This window comes from Rhinolophus sinicus, linkage group LG04, assembly GCF_036562045.2.
Source record: "Rhinolophus sinicus isolate RSC01 linkage group LG04, ASM3656204v1, whole genome shotgun sequence".
Lineage (NCBI taxonomy): Eukaryota > Metazoa > Chordata > Mammalia > Chiroptera > Rhinolophidae > Rhinolophus > Rhinolophus sinicus.
The window spans coordinates 58,678,726-58,695,127 of NC_133754.1; the positions used below are offsets into that span (position 1 = coordinate 58,678,726).

Sequence of the window (16,402 nt, forward strand, 5' to 3'; positions counted from 1 at the left end):
ATTCCTAATATATGGTCACTCTCCATTTAGTCATGCTGCTACTTGGAAAGCTATTATGGAAATAACTTAACTTTTTGAGGTATGTGCTTCACAAACATAATGTACATCCCACATTTCTCATTTCTTTTAGATGTTTGAGGGAGAAGGATGCATTGAGTGAAAAGCTGCCTCATTTTCCATAGAGAACAAGGCATCAAGAGCTTGAAGGGATTTTCTAGCTGCAGCAGTCACAGTGCTTAGTCCTGAGCTTTTACCTCCTGGACTCCAGCAGGCGCCACCCCGCCACCTCACACACACACTGTCCAGCCTGATGAGCTTTCATAGTGCAATGATAATTCCATGAGCCTCAAAGCTGGGCACACTTTCTGTTTTGAATTGGGTTTTATTAGTCAGCCCACTTACTGAATGCTAGGTGCTGTCAGTGGACTTATAAAGATATCCACGATACTGGTTCTGTCCTGACAGAGCTTGCAATGTACTCAGGGAAGCCAGGCATGTATGCATGAAGCAGACACTTCCTGGACAAGGCAAGGGGATCATGCCATTTGCTTCCAAGGATGCAGATGATGATAAGGATTGCAGTTATTCAAAGGCCACAGGGTAGGATCTGGAACTATAGTCTGGACTCAAAAATGTGCGGATCCTCGTAGGAGAAGGGTGAAAGGTTAGTTTCTAACTTATCTGGAACTTGATATTCTAAGAGCTTTCTTTAAGAGACTCTTTAAATTATTTTCGTTTCTCCAAAAAAAAGTCAGCTACTAAATGACATCCTTTCTATGTACTGAAAAAAATACATTAAGGGGGGAAAAGCCATCAAAACTTGTGCTTCATGATTCCTTGTTGAACAAGGAAGAGCATTTAAACTGTTCCCACCCTTTGACGGACTCCTCTGTTCTCTTGCTTTGGCTGCAGGTGTAAGTCTAAACAATTAATTGAGGCCAGGTCAGAATAAGTGAAAGTGAGGGTCGGGAGCAGAATTATTAGCTCTGGAATGCCCGGCTCTCTGGGCCTCCCTGTGAGAACAGTGAGGAATTCCAGACTTTCACTGGCTTTAAGAACAAACAGCTCTTCTGAGACTCTGAATAGGCTGATAAGGGACACTGTCTTCCCAGGTTAGGAGCTTAGTTAGAGCAGGAAGGAAAGAACTGATGAAAAAACTCCAGGGAAGGTGCATAATATGTCCCCCCAAATAATCTAAAATGACCTTCACATGTCCTCCAAGGTGGCCCCGGAACAACACCATTATATTCCTTCAGCTCTTACCTTGCTCTGCTTCCCAGAGCCTGTCTGACACAGGCGGAAACCCCCGCCGTTATAGTTCTCTTTGCCCTCAGGAACATGCGCCAGTTGGGGAAAAATAAGGCCAGAGAATTGTTGCTATGGGCTCTGTTTTGTGGAAGTTAAAATGCTAGAGCAAAAAATCTGATTGCTTGATAGCTCCATCTCCCTCTCTCTCCCTCTATCCTCTCCCCCCACCCCTTCTTGCGCTTTCCCTCTCCCCCACCCCCACCACTTTTTCTACTCTACCCTCCTCCCTCCACTGGACTCCCAGGCCTGCCCCCAACATCGGGCCGGAGGAGAGCCTTACAGGTTGTCAATGAACATGAAATTATTCCCTTTGATGGCTTAGATAATAGTAGGAGCCAAAGCATTGAGTGAGGTCGGCTGAAACCAATGCAGTCCTGCCCGGGACCGGAGAGCCAATCGCAAGAGCAGAGGGCGGGGCGTCGGCGCCAGCAGATAATTGCTAAGTGCATCGCTAGCACAGTTGGTCGGAGCTGCTGAAAGGTCTGGTCGCAGAGACAGGAACGCGTAATCCTCAGCGTGCTCCATCCCGACAGCATCCTTCCACCGCTCGGCAGGGCAGCGAGACTCTGGGCACCAGCCCCTCTGCTCCGCGGAAAAGGTACCCCTGCCTGCGTCCCGGGGAAGCTGCTCCTGCGCTTGCATGCTCAGCGGCTTGCAGTTTAGCATAGATAGAGGGATTGCAGAAAGAAAAGTTTAGGGGAGGAAATGTGGCAAAGGTGGGAAATCACCGTCTTTTGTTGGGAGGAAAACAAGCTGACAATTTGGAAAACTTCTGCGCTGTCTAGAACTGGATTTGTTTACTACTCTCTCAATTAGCTGCGCTCATGTCTGTGAAAATAGATCTGGTCTTGTGCTAGGGTGCCTGCAAGGTTGGGGTGTGTAGATTCAGGTTTGCTGGGTGAAGGGATTTGCACCCCTGGATGTGCTGTTTCCTGGCGTACCCATCCCTGGGAGACTGATTCTGAGGAACGTGACTGGTTGGTTGGGTTTTCCGCCATAGGGTCGGCTCCCTTTACATTACCTTGACCCGCCTTCCTCCAACTGTTGTTACCTTCAACTTGAGTCCTTCTCAAACTTTTGTCTCCTTCCTCCCTCCTATCCCTCGCCCACTCTGTCTCAGTTCATTTTATTTGGTGGAAGGAGGAATTTCCTGGGGTGTGGGAGTCCTGTTTGACCTAATGGGCATCTGCGTGTCACACAACTTGGTGAGAAACCAACAAAACAGTTCTCAGAGGAGAAGAAATCACTTAATTGATTAGCTCCCGAAAACTCTGGAAGACTTTCCAGGCTTGGTGTGTACTGAAATAAAGGGGACACAGCTAAATTTTATCTCTTGCGAAGGTTACACCCTTATCAGTGAAGGGCTCTCCAGTGCCAAGCGTGCCAGCTGCTCTGGGAGGTGGAGGCTGGTGGGAGGGGCTGGCTCCTGGGGGATGTCGCTGTTTAGGTGTGCAGGTATGGTATCTTTGTGGTCCAGAGCTGCTGAAGCCACCAACCACACCGCTTCTGATGACTACTCTTCAAGTAAAAAAGCTCACGGTCGCAGGCAGCTGGTCCAGCCTTGTAGCTGAACCCTAATCCATTCTAAATTGTGGGACCACAAGGGCCTCCCTTGCTCTGAGACCCACTTTTGAACATGAGCAAAGTCCTTTCCCTGAGCTTCTGGGCTTCTGTCAATGAGAGGTGGAAGGTAGGTGGGCCTTGTAGGTGGCAGGGTCCCTACGGGGGACAAGGTGATGGCTTGGTCTTGCATGAATTCCTGCTTTCTGGAAGGCAGGCAGCTCCTATGTGAATGCCCCACAGCACTGACCTGCTGGATACTCTGAAGCTGCCAATCTGGGTTGATGTTACGAGTCCCTAAGGCAGGGGTGTCCAAACTTTTTTCAACGTTTTTTACCAAGGGCCATATGCAGTAAAATACACAAACAACCGGGCCATTCACTTGAGGTGAAGTACGTATTGCCTCACCTGGTTTATTTAAGTAAACTAAATATATTTTTGGAATTTGCTGCGGGCCAATTAACAACGGATTGCGAGCCGCAGTTGGCCCACAGGCCGCAGTTTGGACACCCCTGCCCTAAGGCTTTGGGGGAATTCAAGTGAATCTCCTGACTGATCTCTAGCCTACACCTGAAACTGGGGGGTTTGATTCCCATCCTGGCAGGAAGTGAACTTTCTGGGAGGGATCCTCCAGCAGCACCTTTTCCCCATTACACCCTTCCCGCTGAGGTGCAGGTGACAGCCTCCATTCTCTGGCTCCACAAATCACTTTCACTTTTTAATTTGTGTTTTCTTTAACCTCCACAACAAGTTCCCTTCCATCTCCTTTAGGCAGCTATTTTGAGTGGGAGTTGTTATTGACAAATCTCTACTCATAATGGTTAAAAAAAACCAAAAAAAACCCAGCTGCCTGAGTTTTTTTGGTTGGGATACAATCAGCTTTCTCTTTTGCACATGTTGTCTGCCAGTAAACAAAACAAACTTGCAACCCCACAAATTATATGCCTTTGTGTTTGGGAACCTGGAGTGGATTCTGGACCTTTATCAGCTGCTGGTTATAATTGGCCCCAAACCCCTTCCTCTGTGGTCTGTCCAGGGCACATGACCCCCAGAGATCCCAGGAGAGGTGGCACCCAGCAGGTGGGGAATTTTAAAGGGGGCACTTTGGTTTTCATGAAGACAGTAATAAAACTAGGAAATACTTTAGAGTTTGAGGGGGTCTCTAGAACCAGGAACAGGTAACAAAATCGGAGTCCTTTTAATTGATGCTGGTCTGCTGGGTTTCTATCGTGATAGAGGACTTTAAAAGTAAGGCTTTTAAAGCAGCTCCTGAATGGTGACTCATGCAGAGAGGAAAAAGGCACAGTGGGGGCAGGGAGAAGAGGGAGGAGGGTTGGAAGTACAAGTGGGACACACTGGAGCACTTGCTTTACCTCCCTCTCCCTCCCCCTCATTTCTCTTCCTTTTAGTTCCCCATTTGGAACAGAGATCATTAAAATAACAACTGTAGACTAAAAAAAGGATAATAGGAGCTGAAGAATAGTTGACGAAACACAAAATACCATCATTGCAACTTCACCTTGGATGGGGCATAACATTCAGATCCAGCCCCTCTGCCGTGATCCAGTTTGGAGAATTTAGTTGCTAGTGTTAGACTGATTAGGTCCTAATGAAGCCAGGCACCTGCTTGTGTATGGAGAGCCCGACTGGCACTCAGGAAGTTAAATTTGTTAGTTGTTATTTCATCAAACATGGTAGCTTTAGCCCAGACCCAGGATAGGTGCCATCCATAGATCTAGCATTTTCTCCTCTCCCGAACTGGCCGATGAGGATTTCTAGGTTGCCTCTTTCTGTTTCCACAAGCCCCAGGTGACTTACCTGGCACGTGAAAGCCCCTTACTTTTCTGTTTCTCCTTCTCATCTCCCTTCTGTCATCCTCTTTCATCATAAACACATCAGTAAAGAATCTCTTTGCCAACCTGCTTTGATCTTGTCATTTTGTGCCGATTTTGCTGTTAAAGAAAACTGTCCCCTGAAATAGGATTGAACACACATTAGAATTTTTATTAGAAAAGAGCCTTTTAGTCTTCTATTTTAAAATTTAATTTTGTGGTTTTGGGGGAAATCAAATAAGCAAGTCTATTGTGTTAGGTGTTTTTGTAAATGCTGCTGAAATGTCTTCTTTTTCTTCGGTGGATGTGTGAACTCCCTGGTTATCCTAGGGGAGGGTGTGTGTGTCTGGAGGTTTGAAATAGTCTGGAGCACCCCCTGAAAGGTAAAGAGGGTGGAGCATGATGCTTCTATTTATTCAAGATAGGGTGAAGCCTGTTTTGAAATCTAGGCTCGGAAATGTATTCACCATACTCTTATTTCCCCCCTTCATTCTTCACTTAGGAAAATTTCATAGCCAAAATTATCAGTAAATAGTTCAACAGACTCACTTTTCCTTACACTCACATGCCCCCTTTTTTCCTCCCCACTTGGGAGCTATTTCATTATTGAAGCATGTACTTGAATGGTCGTACTTCATCTCAGGTATAGCTGCCTTTCTTCCTTCCCTTCTGGTTCTTCCTTCCTGTCATTAAGGGTATCCTAGAAGTTGGGATTTAATTGTAGACACCCTGTTCACCTCACATCTGAAACAGTTAACCAGGGGGAGTCAGGAATTCTGGGATGCACATGGGGGTGGCCCTGTGGGAGCAATGAGGTCATCCTTTAACCATGTTCAGTTCTACGCAGACCTCACAAGAACACTGGGGTGGTGCAGCTCCCCTGTGTGAGGCAATCAGGGCAGAAGGTCCTGAGCATAGGCCTGTCACATGCAAGGGATCCCCACAAAGCATAGCCCTCACTGCTCCACTGTCACGAGGCCCACCTACCCTCAGCCCCCCCCCCACAGGACTGACCTTGAAAATGTTAGCAAGCAGTAACATTTGTCTGCCATTCTCCTAGTTTCTTTGTCCTTTGTTCTCTTCTCACCCCTAAATCTCTCTATCAAGAGTCGGATAGGATCAAATCTACTTATTCATACTAAGGTGTGAACAGTCAACAGTGTTGCCACTTACAGAGAGGTATTTGAGTAGTTAATGAAAATCAAAGCTGTTCATAGTGGAGTTTCAGACATCTGCTAGTGGGATTGGAAAGACAGAGTCTGTATAGGGAGTGTCTGGGCAATTGTGGCCCTTTGCTTTTTAGTCAAGGCTGGTCCTGCTCTTTCCCATGTAAAGGACACACTGCAGCCACTTCGAGCATTGTGGTGGCAATGGTTGGGGTCCAGCCCCTGGAGCTTGATCCCTCAGATCTGACCTTGGGTGCTGTACTTCCTTTCTCTTTCTTCAGTTCCCTCATATATAAAGCCAGGGGCTTGGACTGGTTGATCCTTTTCTGCTCTGACTTTCTTCCTGGATTTTGTCCCCCGAGTCTTAGCTCCAGCTGGGGATGTTACAGCTCCAGAAGGGCATGGAGCTTGCCGAGCATCCTCCAGTGTGGGCCATGGTGCTCAGTGATCTTTCAGGGCTAGAAGCCTTGAAGGCAGGTTGGAAGGAATGGTGGATGCTCTACCAGGAGAAAAACAGGCTGAGGGGTGATGTAATAACTGATTTTGGTTTAGGAGGGGATGTTATATGGAGGATGGCGACCAGCTGTTCTCCATCTCCAGTAAGGATTGAACGAGAGAAAATAGACAGAAATTGCAGCAGATGGACTTAGATTAGGTATGAGAAAGAATTTTCCATCAGCAAGAGTTGTTAAAAAGGGAAGGTTGTGGAGCCTCTGTGATGATGTTTAGGAAATAAGCAGGAGCTTCAGCTGGAGGAGGAGGCAGAGGGCTGTGGGGAGGTGAGCGGCAGGGGCTGTTTCGTCTAGGTATCCTGCCCCTCCTGACCAGGGTGCTGTTTTATTTCTCTGAGACCTCACCTTCTCCCTGGGGCTATCAAAGTGGCTGAGAATCAAAATCCCTGGGACAAGTGGGAAAAGTGCAGCGGACCTGTGCTGCCCCCCAGGGTGCCGCCTTGACTGGCAGACCCTGCCCATCGCTTGAGGATCTCTCATGAAGTCTAATCTTTCATTTGCAGACGTGGCAATGAGGCCCAGGGGGTAACAATCCTTGGCATCGTCACACAGTGTTCCAGGGGCAGAGCCGGGACCAGAATCAAGGTCCTCCCTCTCCCACGTCAGTGTTATTTGCTTTGTAGCTCATTTTTTTTTTTTTTTTTTTTCATTTCCAAATTGGATAGACCGTTTGCTTTTTCTGTGCTCTTAATTCCTCTCTAACCCAATGGCAGAGGCGGGAAAACCTGCAGTTAAGCAGTATTTATTGAGTGCACATTACTAACACCGCGCACTCAACTCCAGCTTCCCTGATTTTTCCAGTGAACTCAGGAGTCCCCAGTCTGTGGTTGGGGATGGGCTGGGCAAGGCCAGGGGAGGAGCAATGCTTGCCAGAAACTGGAGCAGAAAGAAGGGGATGGGGTACAGTTGGGAGGACCAAGAAGGGAGATACGAATAAAATAAAAGATGATTTAATCTGAATCTTACAGAGGTAAGAGACTTTAGAGAGCTAGTCCCAACTTCTCATGGGATAGATGAAATAAGAGGGGTCCACAGCATGCACAGGCTCTGGATAAGACACTTCACCAGTCACCTTTAAAAAACAAAACAAGTCTCATTTCCATTTAGATTTTCATTTCTGAGAGAAGCTTCCACGATGTGTGGCTGACATTCTATACTCCTTCCATTCAGACTTGATACATTTCTGGGTGGACACATCTTCTGGGTGTGCTTGGAGCCCCACGGATGGAGTGTTAGGGGGGCTCAGGAAAGGAACACACTACAGAACAGGTGGGCCAGCTCAGGGCCAGGGGCTGCTCCTGCTGGGTTTGGGGGAGGAGTGGTGTGTGTTGCCCTCTACCGGTGATCTCAGGATGAAAAGAAGCTCTCCCACTGAAGAGTGGGGCACTGGCAGTGGTGAACCACACAGAAAGCAAGATGAGTGGGTGAAATGAGCCCCACACAATGAATGCATAATTAGTAAACGCTTGGGTGTAGTCACTGAGAAAAAGAAAACATGGAAGTTTGTGCTGGGCTAGCTAGGGGCCAGCAGTGAGTGCCCAGGGGGAGGGCACGACTCTCCCACACCCATAGCCCGCTGCATGTCTCTGTGCTATCAGAGGCATCCTGAGCCAGGATGCCCAGCTCTGAGGCAGGCACAAGGGGATCTGCCATACAAGATAGGTGTGGTCCTTCTGCTGAAGGAACTTGCGTGGAAAGACCACTAGCCCCAGAGGCAGCCAAGTGTGATGTTTTTCTACGGAACAGCAGAGCCAAAAGAGGAGAAGATACAGTGGGCTCCAGGGACTGGGCTGCCCAGGAGGTGAGACAGACTTGTAGGGTGTTGAGAGCTCGGGAAGATTAAGAAGAAAGAAAAATGGGATAGCATGAGAAAGGACAGGAAACCAGGGGACTCTGGAGCCTGTCTGTGGAAGATGACGGAGCCCACGACCAACAGAGGGAACCTCCAAAAATACAAGTACATCAGATGGGCAGGCCAGCCCAGGGCGTTCCCACTATGTCCTTTCCATTCAGAATGACGCTCAACTGACTTCACATTTCTTCCTTTAGTTTTGGTGTACGGACTACACTAGAATACAATAAGGTGAAAGCATGATAGTAGTATGTCCTGGATGCAGGGTGCACATGGTTACCCTCACTTGGCATGGTCAGAGGAGGCCTCCTGGAGATAGGAACACCTGAGAGGAACTTGAGAAAGAAATAGGATTCCACCAGGTGCATGCGGAGGGGTGAGAAGGAGGGCAGCCACATTTGCAAGACTCACGTATGAAACAGTACAGCATGTCAAAGCACTATAAGTAATACTTGGGTGTTGCTATCTGAACACATGAGGTGTGGTTTGGGGGGTGGGAGAAGGGAGGCAAATGCATGCTCCCAAGTAGGGAGGGACCAGCTGGCCAAACTGAGGAGCAGAAGGGTGTTAGGCAGGAAAAGACACAGTCACACTTGCGTTTCAGAAAATGAGTAGTGAAATGGAGAGCAGGGGTGAAGTTCGGAGGGGGGCAAGTCTGGGATAGAGAAGCTGGTTCTGACATTATTTGCTGCTGTCCAGGTAAGAAGTGTTGAGGGCCTGAAGAAAGACTGTGACAATAGAAGAAGAGGAGGGGACAGCATCAAAGGGTGATACTTTGACTTCATAAGTTCCATGAGATCAGGTAAAAATAGAGAAATTATTCTTCCCCCAGAAGAGAAGCTGACAGGTGAGGAAAGGTCGCACTGTTAGATGAAAGAGGGAGCCGGGCATCTCCCTCCTGCCACCCCCAAGACAGGCTGAGAGCAAATGAGTTTAAGCAACGAGAAAAGGATATGGATTAGACATTAGCATTAGTGCTTTAAAGGAGGGGATTGTTAAACACGGGGGCAGGGTCATCAAAGGAGGTTGTAGACTAATTCTCTTGTCCATAAAATATTTTAAAAAATCAGTCTGTCCCCTGACAGAAAAGTGGGAAAAGGATGAGAATAGATAGTTCAAACACAGAGAAAAGAAACAGGAATGTCCAGGAATATATGCAAAATTGTTCAACTTCACTAATAATTAAAATGTGAACTTAAAAAAACAAGATGTCATTATCCACCTACCAGATTAGCAAAAATGAAAATGATAATATCCAGTGTTGTTAAGAGTGCTGGAAAATGGACATTTTCACACTTAGCTGGTGGGAAGATAATTTGCAAATATGGGAGAGATGTCTCAAAAATATACCCTTAGAACCAGTAAGCAATTGCTCTTCTAGGAATTTATCCTAAGGAAATAACCACAGATGTGCAAAATAGCTCTAATCAAGGATATTCCTTTCAGCATTATTCATAGTAACAAAACATGGTGTGGGGGGATTAATTAAATCTAATACGGCTCATCTATAAAATGGAAATCAAGGAAGCTATTAAAAGTACATTGAATAAAATATGAGAATATGGGGAAATGCTAATAATATATATTAAGTAGATAAAGGTTTAAAAGTAAATAGAGTATAAGTACAATTTTGTAAAAAAAAGATGTATACTGTCATGAAAAATAGAATGGAATATAATATATCAAAGTGAGAACCATGGTTATCTGTGGGTTTTAAGAAACACATGATTTTTTATTTTGTTAAACTTCTATCTCCCAAATTTCCCACAGTACATGTATTATTTTACAAGTCAGAAAAGCATGCCCTCTGTAAATCAGTTACCCAAACCACCAATGTTCAAGCGGTGACTATACATGTAGCAATGTAGCCCTGTGTTGCTCACTATACAGCAGAACGCGGCAGTGTCCTCAATCCATTTGGTGAGATCCGATCAATGCTCACAGGAAATGCAGCACGAGCTACCGGCATCAGTACGGGCTAAGTCTGCTTCAGAGGTCGAGGGTGCAGGATCTCTGTGCGGGGGGCCGGTGACCATGGGCTGTGGCATCCTTGTTCCTTCCTCCCCACCTCACCCCTTCCCCTTCCACACATATCCACAGGCCCTGTCACCTACCTGCAGTGGTCAGACCTATCTTCAGGCGACATGTTAACACATATCACATACATCTGCTGATTTTAACAGTGGGAAAGTTGAGGCTCAGAGAGGCTCTGACTTGACTAAGGTCACAAAGCTGGTGAGTGGAAGAGCTAGGTAACAAAGAACTTTGGGGTTACAGCCTGCTCCCTTTCCGGAGAGGGCTGTTTTGTAGGGCTCCCCATGCTGGTAGGTTTCCATCAGGAAGGTGTGGAGCCACCCTCACCTCTTTCCCAGAAGCCATGCCTTTTGCTTAATTCACTTATTAATTAAGACCAAACAAATGCAGTGACAGCTATCACATTTAGAGGAGGGACTTTGGGTTCTGAAGGCTCTCCAGAGGTGACTTTTGGGTTCTGCTTCCTGACGGAGTGTCTCATTTATTGCCATTTTTCTTGAATGCATTTGCTTCCTGCTGTGGTTTCCTTTGTTGCATAAACTCCAGGCAGCCTGAGAGCCCTACTGTCTGTGGAAGTCACAGCTGGCTGGCTCAATGATGTGTGCCTGGGCCATTTGGGGGCTCTGGGGTGCCTTGCCTCAGCAGGGCAGGTGGCAGCTCTTATGGGCACATCCTTGGGGCTTTCACAGGCTTAATTGGGAAAAGTGGATAGGCCTGCCGGACAGAACGAGGAGCAGTGTGGCCCACACGGCTCTTTTGCCGCACTATTTAGTGTAATAATAATGTACATTATATGGTGTTTTGTATTCACAAGACTCAGAAAGGTAGGGAAGGTGTTTTTATCCTCATTTTGTGGAGACGGAAATTGGTCCTTGGAAAGGCAGAGCCGCTCTCCCGGGTTTGTACTGGCAGGAAGTAGAAGGGCCAGCATGAGAAGAACCAGGTTTTCTGCTGGCAAATGCCGCCCAACCTCGTAATCAACAAGGGCTTCTTGCTGGCCCACATGTCCTGGGAGAAGGAGGAGTGGGGCACAGCCCCCAGTGTGGCCCCCATAAAGTACTTTCTGGCAGATGACTTCCAGTACAAGCGTGTATTCAGCTGAGTCCAAATGTGAGGCCCATGTAAGTGCTGAGAACTTTGGATGTCAGTGAGAGTGTGAGTGGTCTCACACGGCTGGTGGAGGTAGACGGTCCTGAGTTCTGAGCACTGAAGAATGAGGGCCATTTGGATAGAAGGAAGGATATCCTTGGTGTGAGTGGCAGTTTGGAGCCAAGAGCCGGCATGGGATGTCAGAGGCAGCTGAGAGGCCATTTGGCTCTGTCAGGGGTGGTGACGGGGAGAGGTGCTTTGGGTGTCTCATCATTCCAGGCTTTGCTCCATTCTCAGAAATCCTTTCAGTTTAATAAGACAGGGACAATGTGGTTGTGCAACGAGTTAGGGGAGGGAGGAGGAAATGGGTTGGAGATTCTTATATGGATGCTCTCCCTCTTGCTGCTGCCCCTTGTGGATTTGTTCCCGCTGACAATGAAATTGCCCTGCAGGGCTCCAGGAAGAAAAATAGGAGAACTGGGATGGTTCCTATTCTGCAAGCCCTCCCCTGCCTGCCTGGAACTTATGGTTTTCAGAATGTGGGAAGAGGAAGAGAAAGTTATGAGGAAAAACACACAAAACAACAAACAAACAAACAAACAAACAAACAAAAAAGTGAGCAGAGTGGGGAGGAGGTGAGGAACTCCAGAGGGATGATTGGAAATGAGGGAGCAACTAACAGCACATGACAAAAACCTAAGCAGAACCTCTTTTTAAACAATAGACTTAAGTGTGATAAGATACAAATAAGAAAGGGAAAAGTCTGAGACTGCTCTTTATTTTTAGAGTTTTAAACATTTGGTCATCACCCTCATTTTATAGACAGGAACCCGAGACCGAGAGTGGTTAAGAATCACTGGGATGACACTGCTGGTGGGTGTCAGATTCCAAGCCTGGCTGGCTGTCTGCTCTGCTACCCTATCCACTAATCACCCCTTTTGGGTCCAAGGAGCTGTGACTGCAGGGGGTGTGGAGGGGAGAGGGAATGAGGCTGCATTTGCCCCTGGAGCAGCCCTTTCTCTATTTATCCATTCTGCTCCCTCCTGATTTCCAGGTGTCTCTGGAGAGACATTCAAGGAGCAGCTGGCAGGCAGTCAGTCCCCTTGTCGCGTGTCCATTCCCTGGGACAGATCAGTGAGGGATACTGCTGGCTCCAGGGCTGTCACAGCTTTGAGCTGTGGCCTTCTCTTTGATTTCTCCAGGATAGAAATGACGGGCTTCTCTTTCCCATCCGTCAGTTTTTGAAATTTTGAGCTTCTGAAATTTTATGTGTTCATGTATTCATTGCTTAAAATATTGAGAATCACCAATCACAGTTCTAAGATTTTAGAATACGGAAGTAGATAAAACTGACTCAGTCTCCATTCTCTCAGAGCTTATATTCTACTGGCAGGGGGAGATAGATGCAGGAGGGCCGATACATGAAATGGAGAAAACTGAAGCAGAGCTAGGGGTGAGGGAGTCTGTGTGGGGAGGGTGTTTCCAGGAGGGCCTCAGTAATAAATTAACTGGAGCAGAGACAGAGGGTAGTGGAGGGTGGCCCCTATGGATGGTCGGGGGCATAGCAGTCTAGGCCAATGGAGGCCTCGAAGATGGAGACACTTGAGGTGTCAGGTGAAGCAATGAGGTCAGGGTGTGCTTCCTCAAACCACTGGAAAGTTTTGAGCAAAGGAGTAACATATACTATGATTTCAACAGATCACTGCCTGTGTTGAGCGCACACCGTAGGAGGGAGTTGTCAGTGGACTGATAATATTTAAAGTATGGGACCAGATGAGATCACCTAGAGAATGCGTATAGATGGAGAGGAGGTACAAAGACTGAGTTCTGGGAACTCCAATATTTATAGATTGAGGAAAGGAATTGGCAAGCTTTTTCTTTAAGAGCCAGATAGTAAATATTTTAGACTTTGTGGGCCATACAGTCTTTGCTGCAACTAACTACTCAACATTGCTCTTTAGAACAAAGCAGCCCTAGACAACATATAAATGAATGAAAGTGGCTATGTTCATCAAAACTTTATAAAAACAGGCAGTTGACCACAGGACCATGTTTGCTATGTCTGGATGTCTGGATCTCGGACATGGAAAAGAATGAGCAAAGGAGACAGAGAAGGAGCAACCCATGAGATAAGAGGCACACCAAGCGAGAATGTTGCCTCAGACACTAAGTGAAGTGTTTTTCAAGAAGGAGGGAGTGATCAGCTGGGTCAGATACTGCTGAAGTGTGAAGTCAGATGAGGACGGAGAATTGAACATGAGCAACATGGAGACTGGCGGTGAGTTGACAAGAGCACTTGGATGGAGTGGGAGGTGAGAGCCTTGTTAGAGTGGGTTGGAAGAGAGCCACCGGAGATGGCTCATGTAAACAATTTTATGGAGTGTGGTTGTAAAGGGGTGCAAAGAAACGGGATGTTAACTGTAGAGGCATGTTGGGTCAAAGCAAGTATTTCTCCCTTAAAATGGAAAAGATAACAGGATATTTGTTTGCTGTTGGAAAGGATCCAGTCAAGATAGCACAAAGCTGATACAAAGATGGAGGTGAGAATTGCTGGGACAATGGCCTTGTGGGAGGGAGGGGACTGGGACCCAGGGAACAGGGGCAAGCATGGCTTTAGCTGGTGGACAGCTAAGGGACGGAAGGACAGTTGAGTGGGTGGGTGTCGAGGGATGGGTGGGAGTCGGGGTGAGGACTCTCTTCTGTTGCTTCATTTTCTCATTGACTAGGAAGTAAAGTCAAGAGCTGTGAGAGAGGAGGGGAAGGACCTCGGCCCCTGGGCTGTGGGGATAGATGCCCCATGAGCACATAGGGAGAGGGACGGGAGACAATGACACAGAGAGCTCTGCATCTCTAAATCAAAATTAAAAGGTCGCTGCCCATGCTATCACTTGAGCTTTTCATTGTAGAAGGGGCCCTGTAAATTCTGAAGAGTTATGGCTCAATCAATAAGGCCAAGATAAGGGTGTAGATTGAGAGTCCTCAAAAAATAGTTTCAGATTCCTATAGGCCTGGAGCTGCCTACCCAGGTGGCTCTTATAGGACCGTATCTTTATAGTTGAGCTATAATTGACATATAACATTATATTAATTTCAGGTGTACAGCATAATGATTTGACATATGTATATATTGTGAAATGGTCACCATAATAAGTCTAGTTAATATCTATCACAGCACATAGTTACAATTCTTTTTTTAATAGATTTTATTGGGGAAGGGGAACAGGACTTTATTGGGAAACAGTGTGTACTTTCAGGACTTTTTTTTTTTTTTTTTCCCCAAGTCAAGTTGTTGTCCTTTCAGTCTTAGCTGTGGAGGGCACAGCTCAGCTACAGGTCCAGTTGCCGTTGCTAGTTGCAGGGGGCACAGCCCACCATCCCTTGCAGGAGTCGAACCGGCAACCTTGTGGTTGAAAGGACGCACTCCAACCAACTGAGCCATCCAGGAGCTCAGCGGCAGCTCAGCTCAAGGTGCCATGTTCAATCTTAGTTGCAGGGGGCGCTGCCCACCATCCCTTGTGGAACTCGAGGAATTGAACTGGCAACCTTGTGGTTGAGAGGATGCACTCCAACCAACAACAGAGCCATCCGGGAGCAGCTCAGCTCAAGGTGCCATGTTCAATCTTAGTTGTAGGGGGCAGAGCCCACCATCCCTTGCGGGACTCCAGGAGTTGAACCAGCAACCTTGTGGTTGAGAGCCCACTGGCCCAAGTGGGAATCGAACCGGCAGCCTTCGGAGTTAGGAGCATGGAGCGCTAACTGCCTGAGCCACCGGGCTGGCCCTACAATTTTTTTGTGTGCTTATATTTTGAAGAAATGGAATCACTTGTCTGAAGTTACTAATAATCCTCCTTAAAAATCAGACAGTTGGGTGATCATAACCTATTAATGTGGGGCTAGGGGTACTTGGGGACACTTACTGCACTTTTTCCCTCACTTCCTAAAAAGGTTTTTTTTTTTTTTTTGACTGTTTATTTTTTATATCTTCCTATGAGGAAGGCGGGAAGTGAGAACGAAGGGGAAGATTTCTTTCTTTAATTTTTACCTTAAGGCATTGTCCTGGGGAGAGAAGGGTCCTACCCAAGGTCACAATATCTGGACATGAGGTAGAACTCTGAAGGTGGGGCTGAACCCTTTGGTGTCTTCCTCTCAGATGTCCTAGAAGGAAAGGAGAAGTGGAGAAGGCACCTCCCGGACAGGGGTCTCCATTCTCTGCAGTTTGGGAAGAGGGAAATGATGACATAAACTATGAAGAGATAGAACACCTCCTTATTTCTAGACATCTGTAGGCAAAGAAAAAGAGAAACAGACCAGGGGACAAGTGGGATTGTAGGGAAGGAAAACGACTTGGGGCTTCGGAAAAGAGAACAATCTCAGATCAGAAACCCATCAGAAAAGCAGGGAGGATGACTTGACATCACTGAGACTGTGTTGTGTGGAGCATGAAGGGCGACTGAGGGTGGCAACTGCAGCTGAGGGGAAGTCGGGGGTTTGCTGAGGGAACTTCAGAAAGCGTGCTGTGGTTCGTGTCAACGCCTGTCCGTACCTCCAGGAATGGGTGTGCTCTTGGACAGAACTGGGCATGTATCGGGCAGGTGACTGCCCCTGGGCCCATCAGTTTTTCTGAGAGGGATCTCTTCTTGGATGGGAAAGGGCCCAAAGTGCTGTGCTCACTTAGGGAACAAGGTCGTTTGTGGAAGTGGTAAAGGCAGTAACGGGTTTGTGGTTCAGGGCTGATCAAGGAAGAAGTCTCACTCGTCTCTTCTATAGATCTTATTCCTGGTATTGGAGATAAAACAGAGACTAGGAGAGCACAGAGGTGTAGAAACCCAGAGTTTATCTAATGCAAAGCATCTCCACAGACCTGGCTCAGAGAGTCTGTGTGGCTGCTCCACACCTCACTTTCCCCAGCTCTAAAATATCTCATGACACCCGTCTCGTAGGTCTGTTGTAGGGGTTAAGTGGAGGCTTAGCTGTAAAGTACCCAGCATAGAGCCTGTAGTACAGCAGGTGCTCAGGATCTATGGGAAGTAATACAAGGTGATGACGGGG

At 47.2% G+C, this 16,402-nt stretch overlaps 1 protein-coding gene across 1 annotated transcript in view; it reads left to right on the top strand.

The window, feature by feature from the left end:
• Nucleotides 1-1,752: 1,752 nt before the first annotated feature.
• Nucleotides 1,753-16,402, top strand: part of ZMAT4 (zinc finger matrin-type 4) — a 214,047-nt gene continuing 199,397 nt past the window's right edge. The window contains exon 1 of the mRNA XM_074331498.1: nt 1,753-1,906. The gene's annotated coding sequence lies outside the window, so the exon portion shown is untranslated. The remainder of the gene's footprint in view (nt 1,907-16,402) is intronic.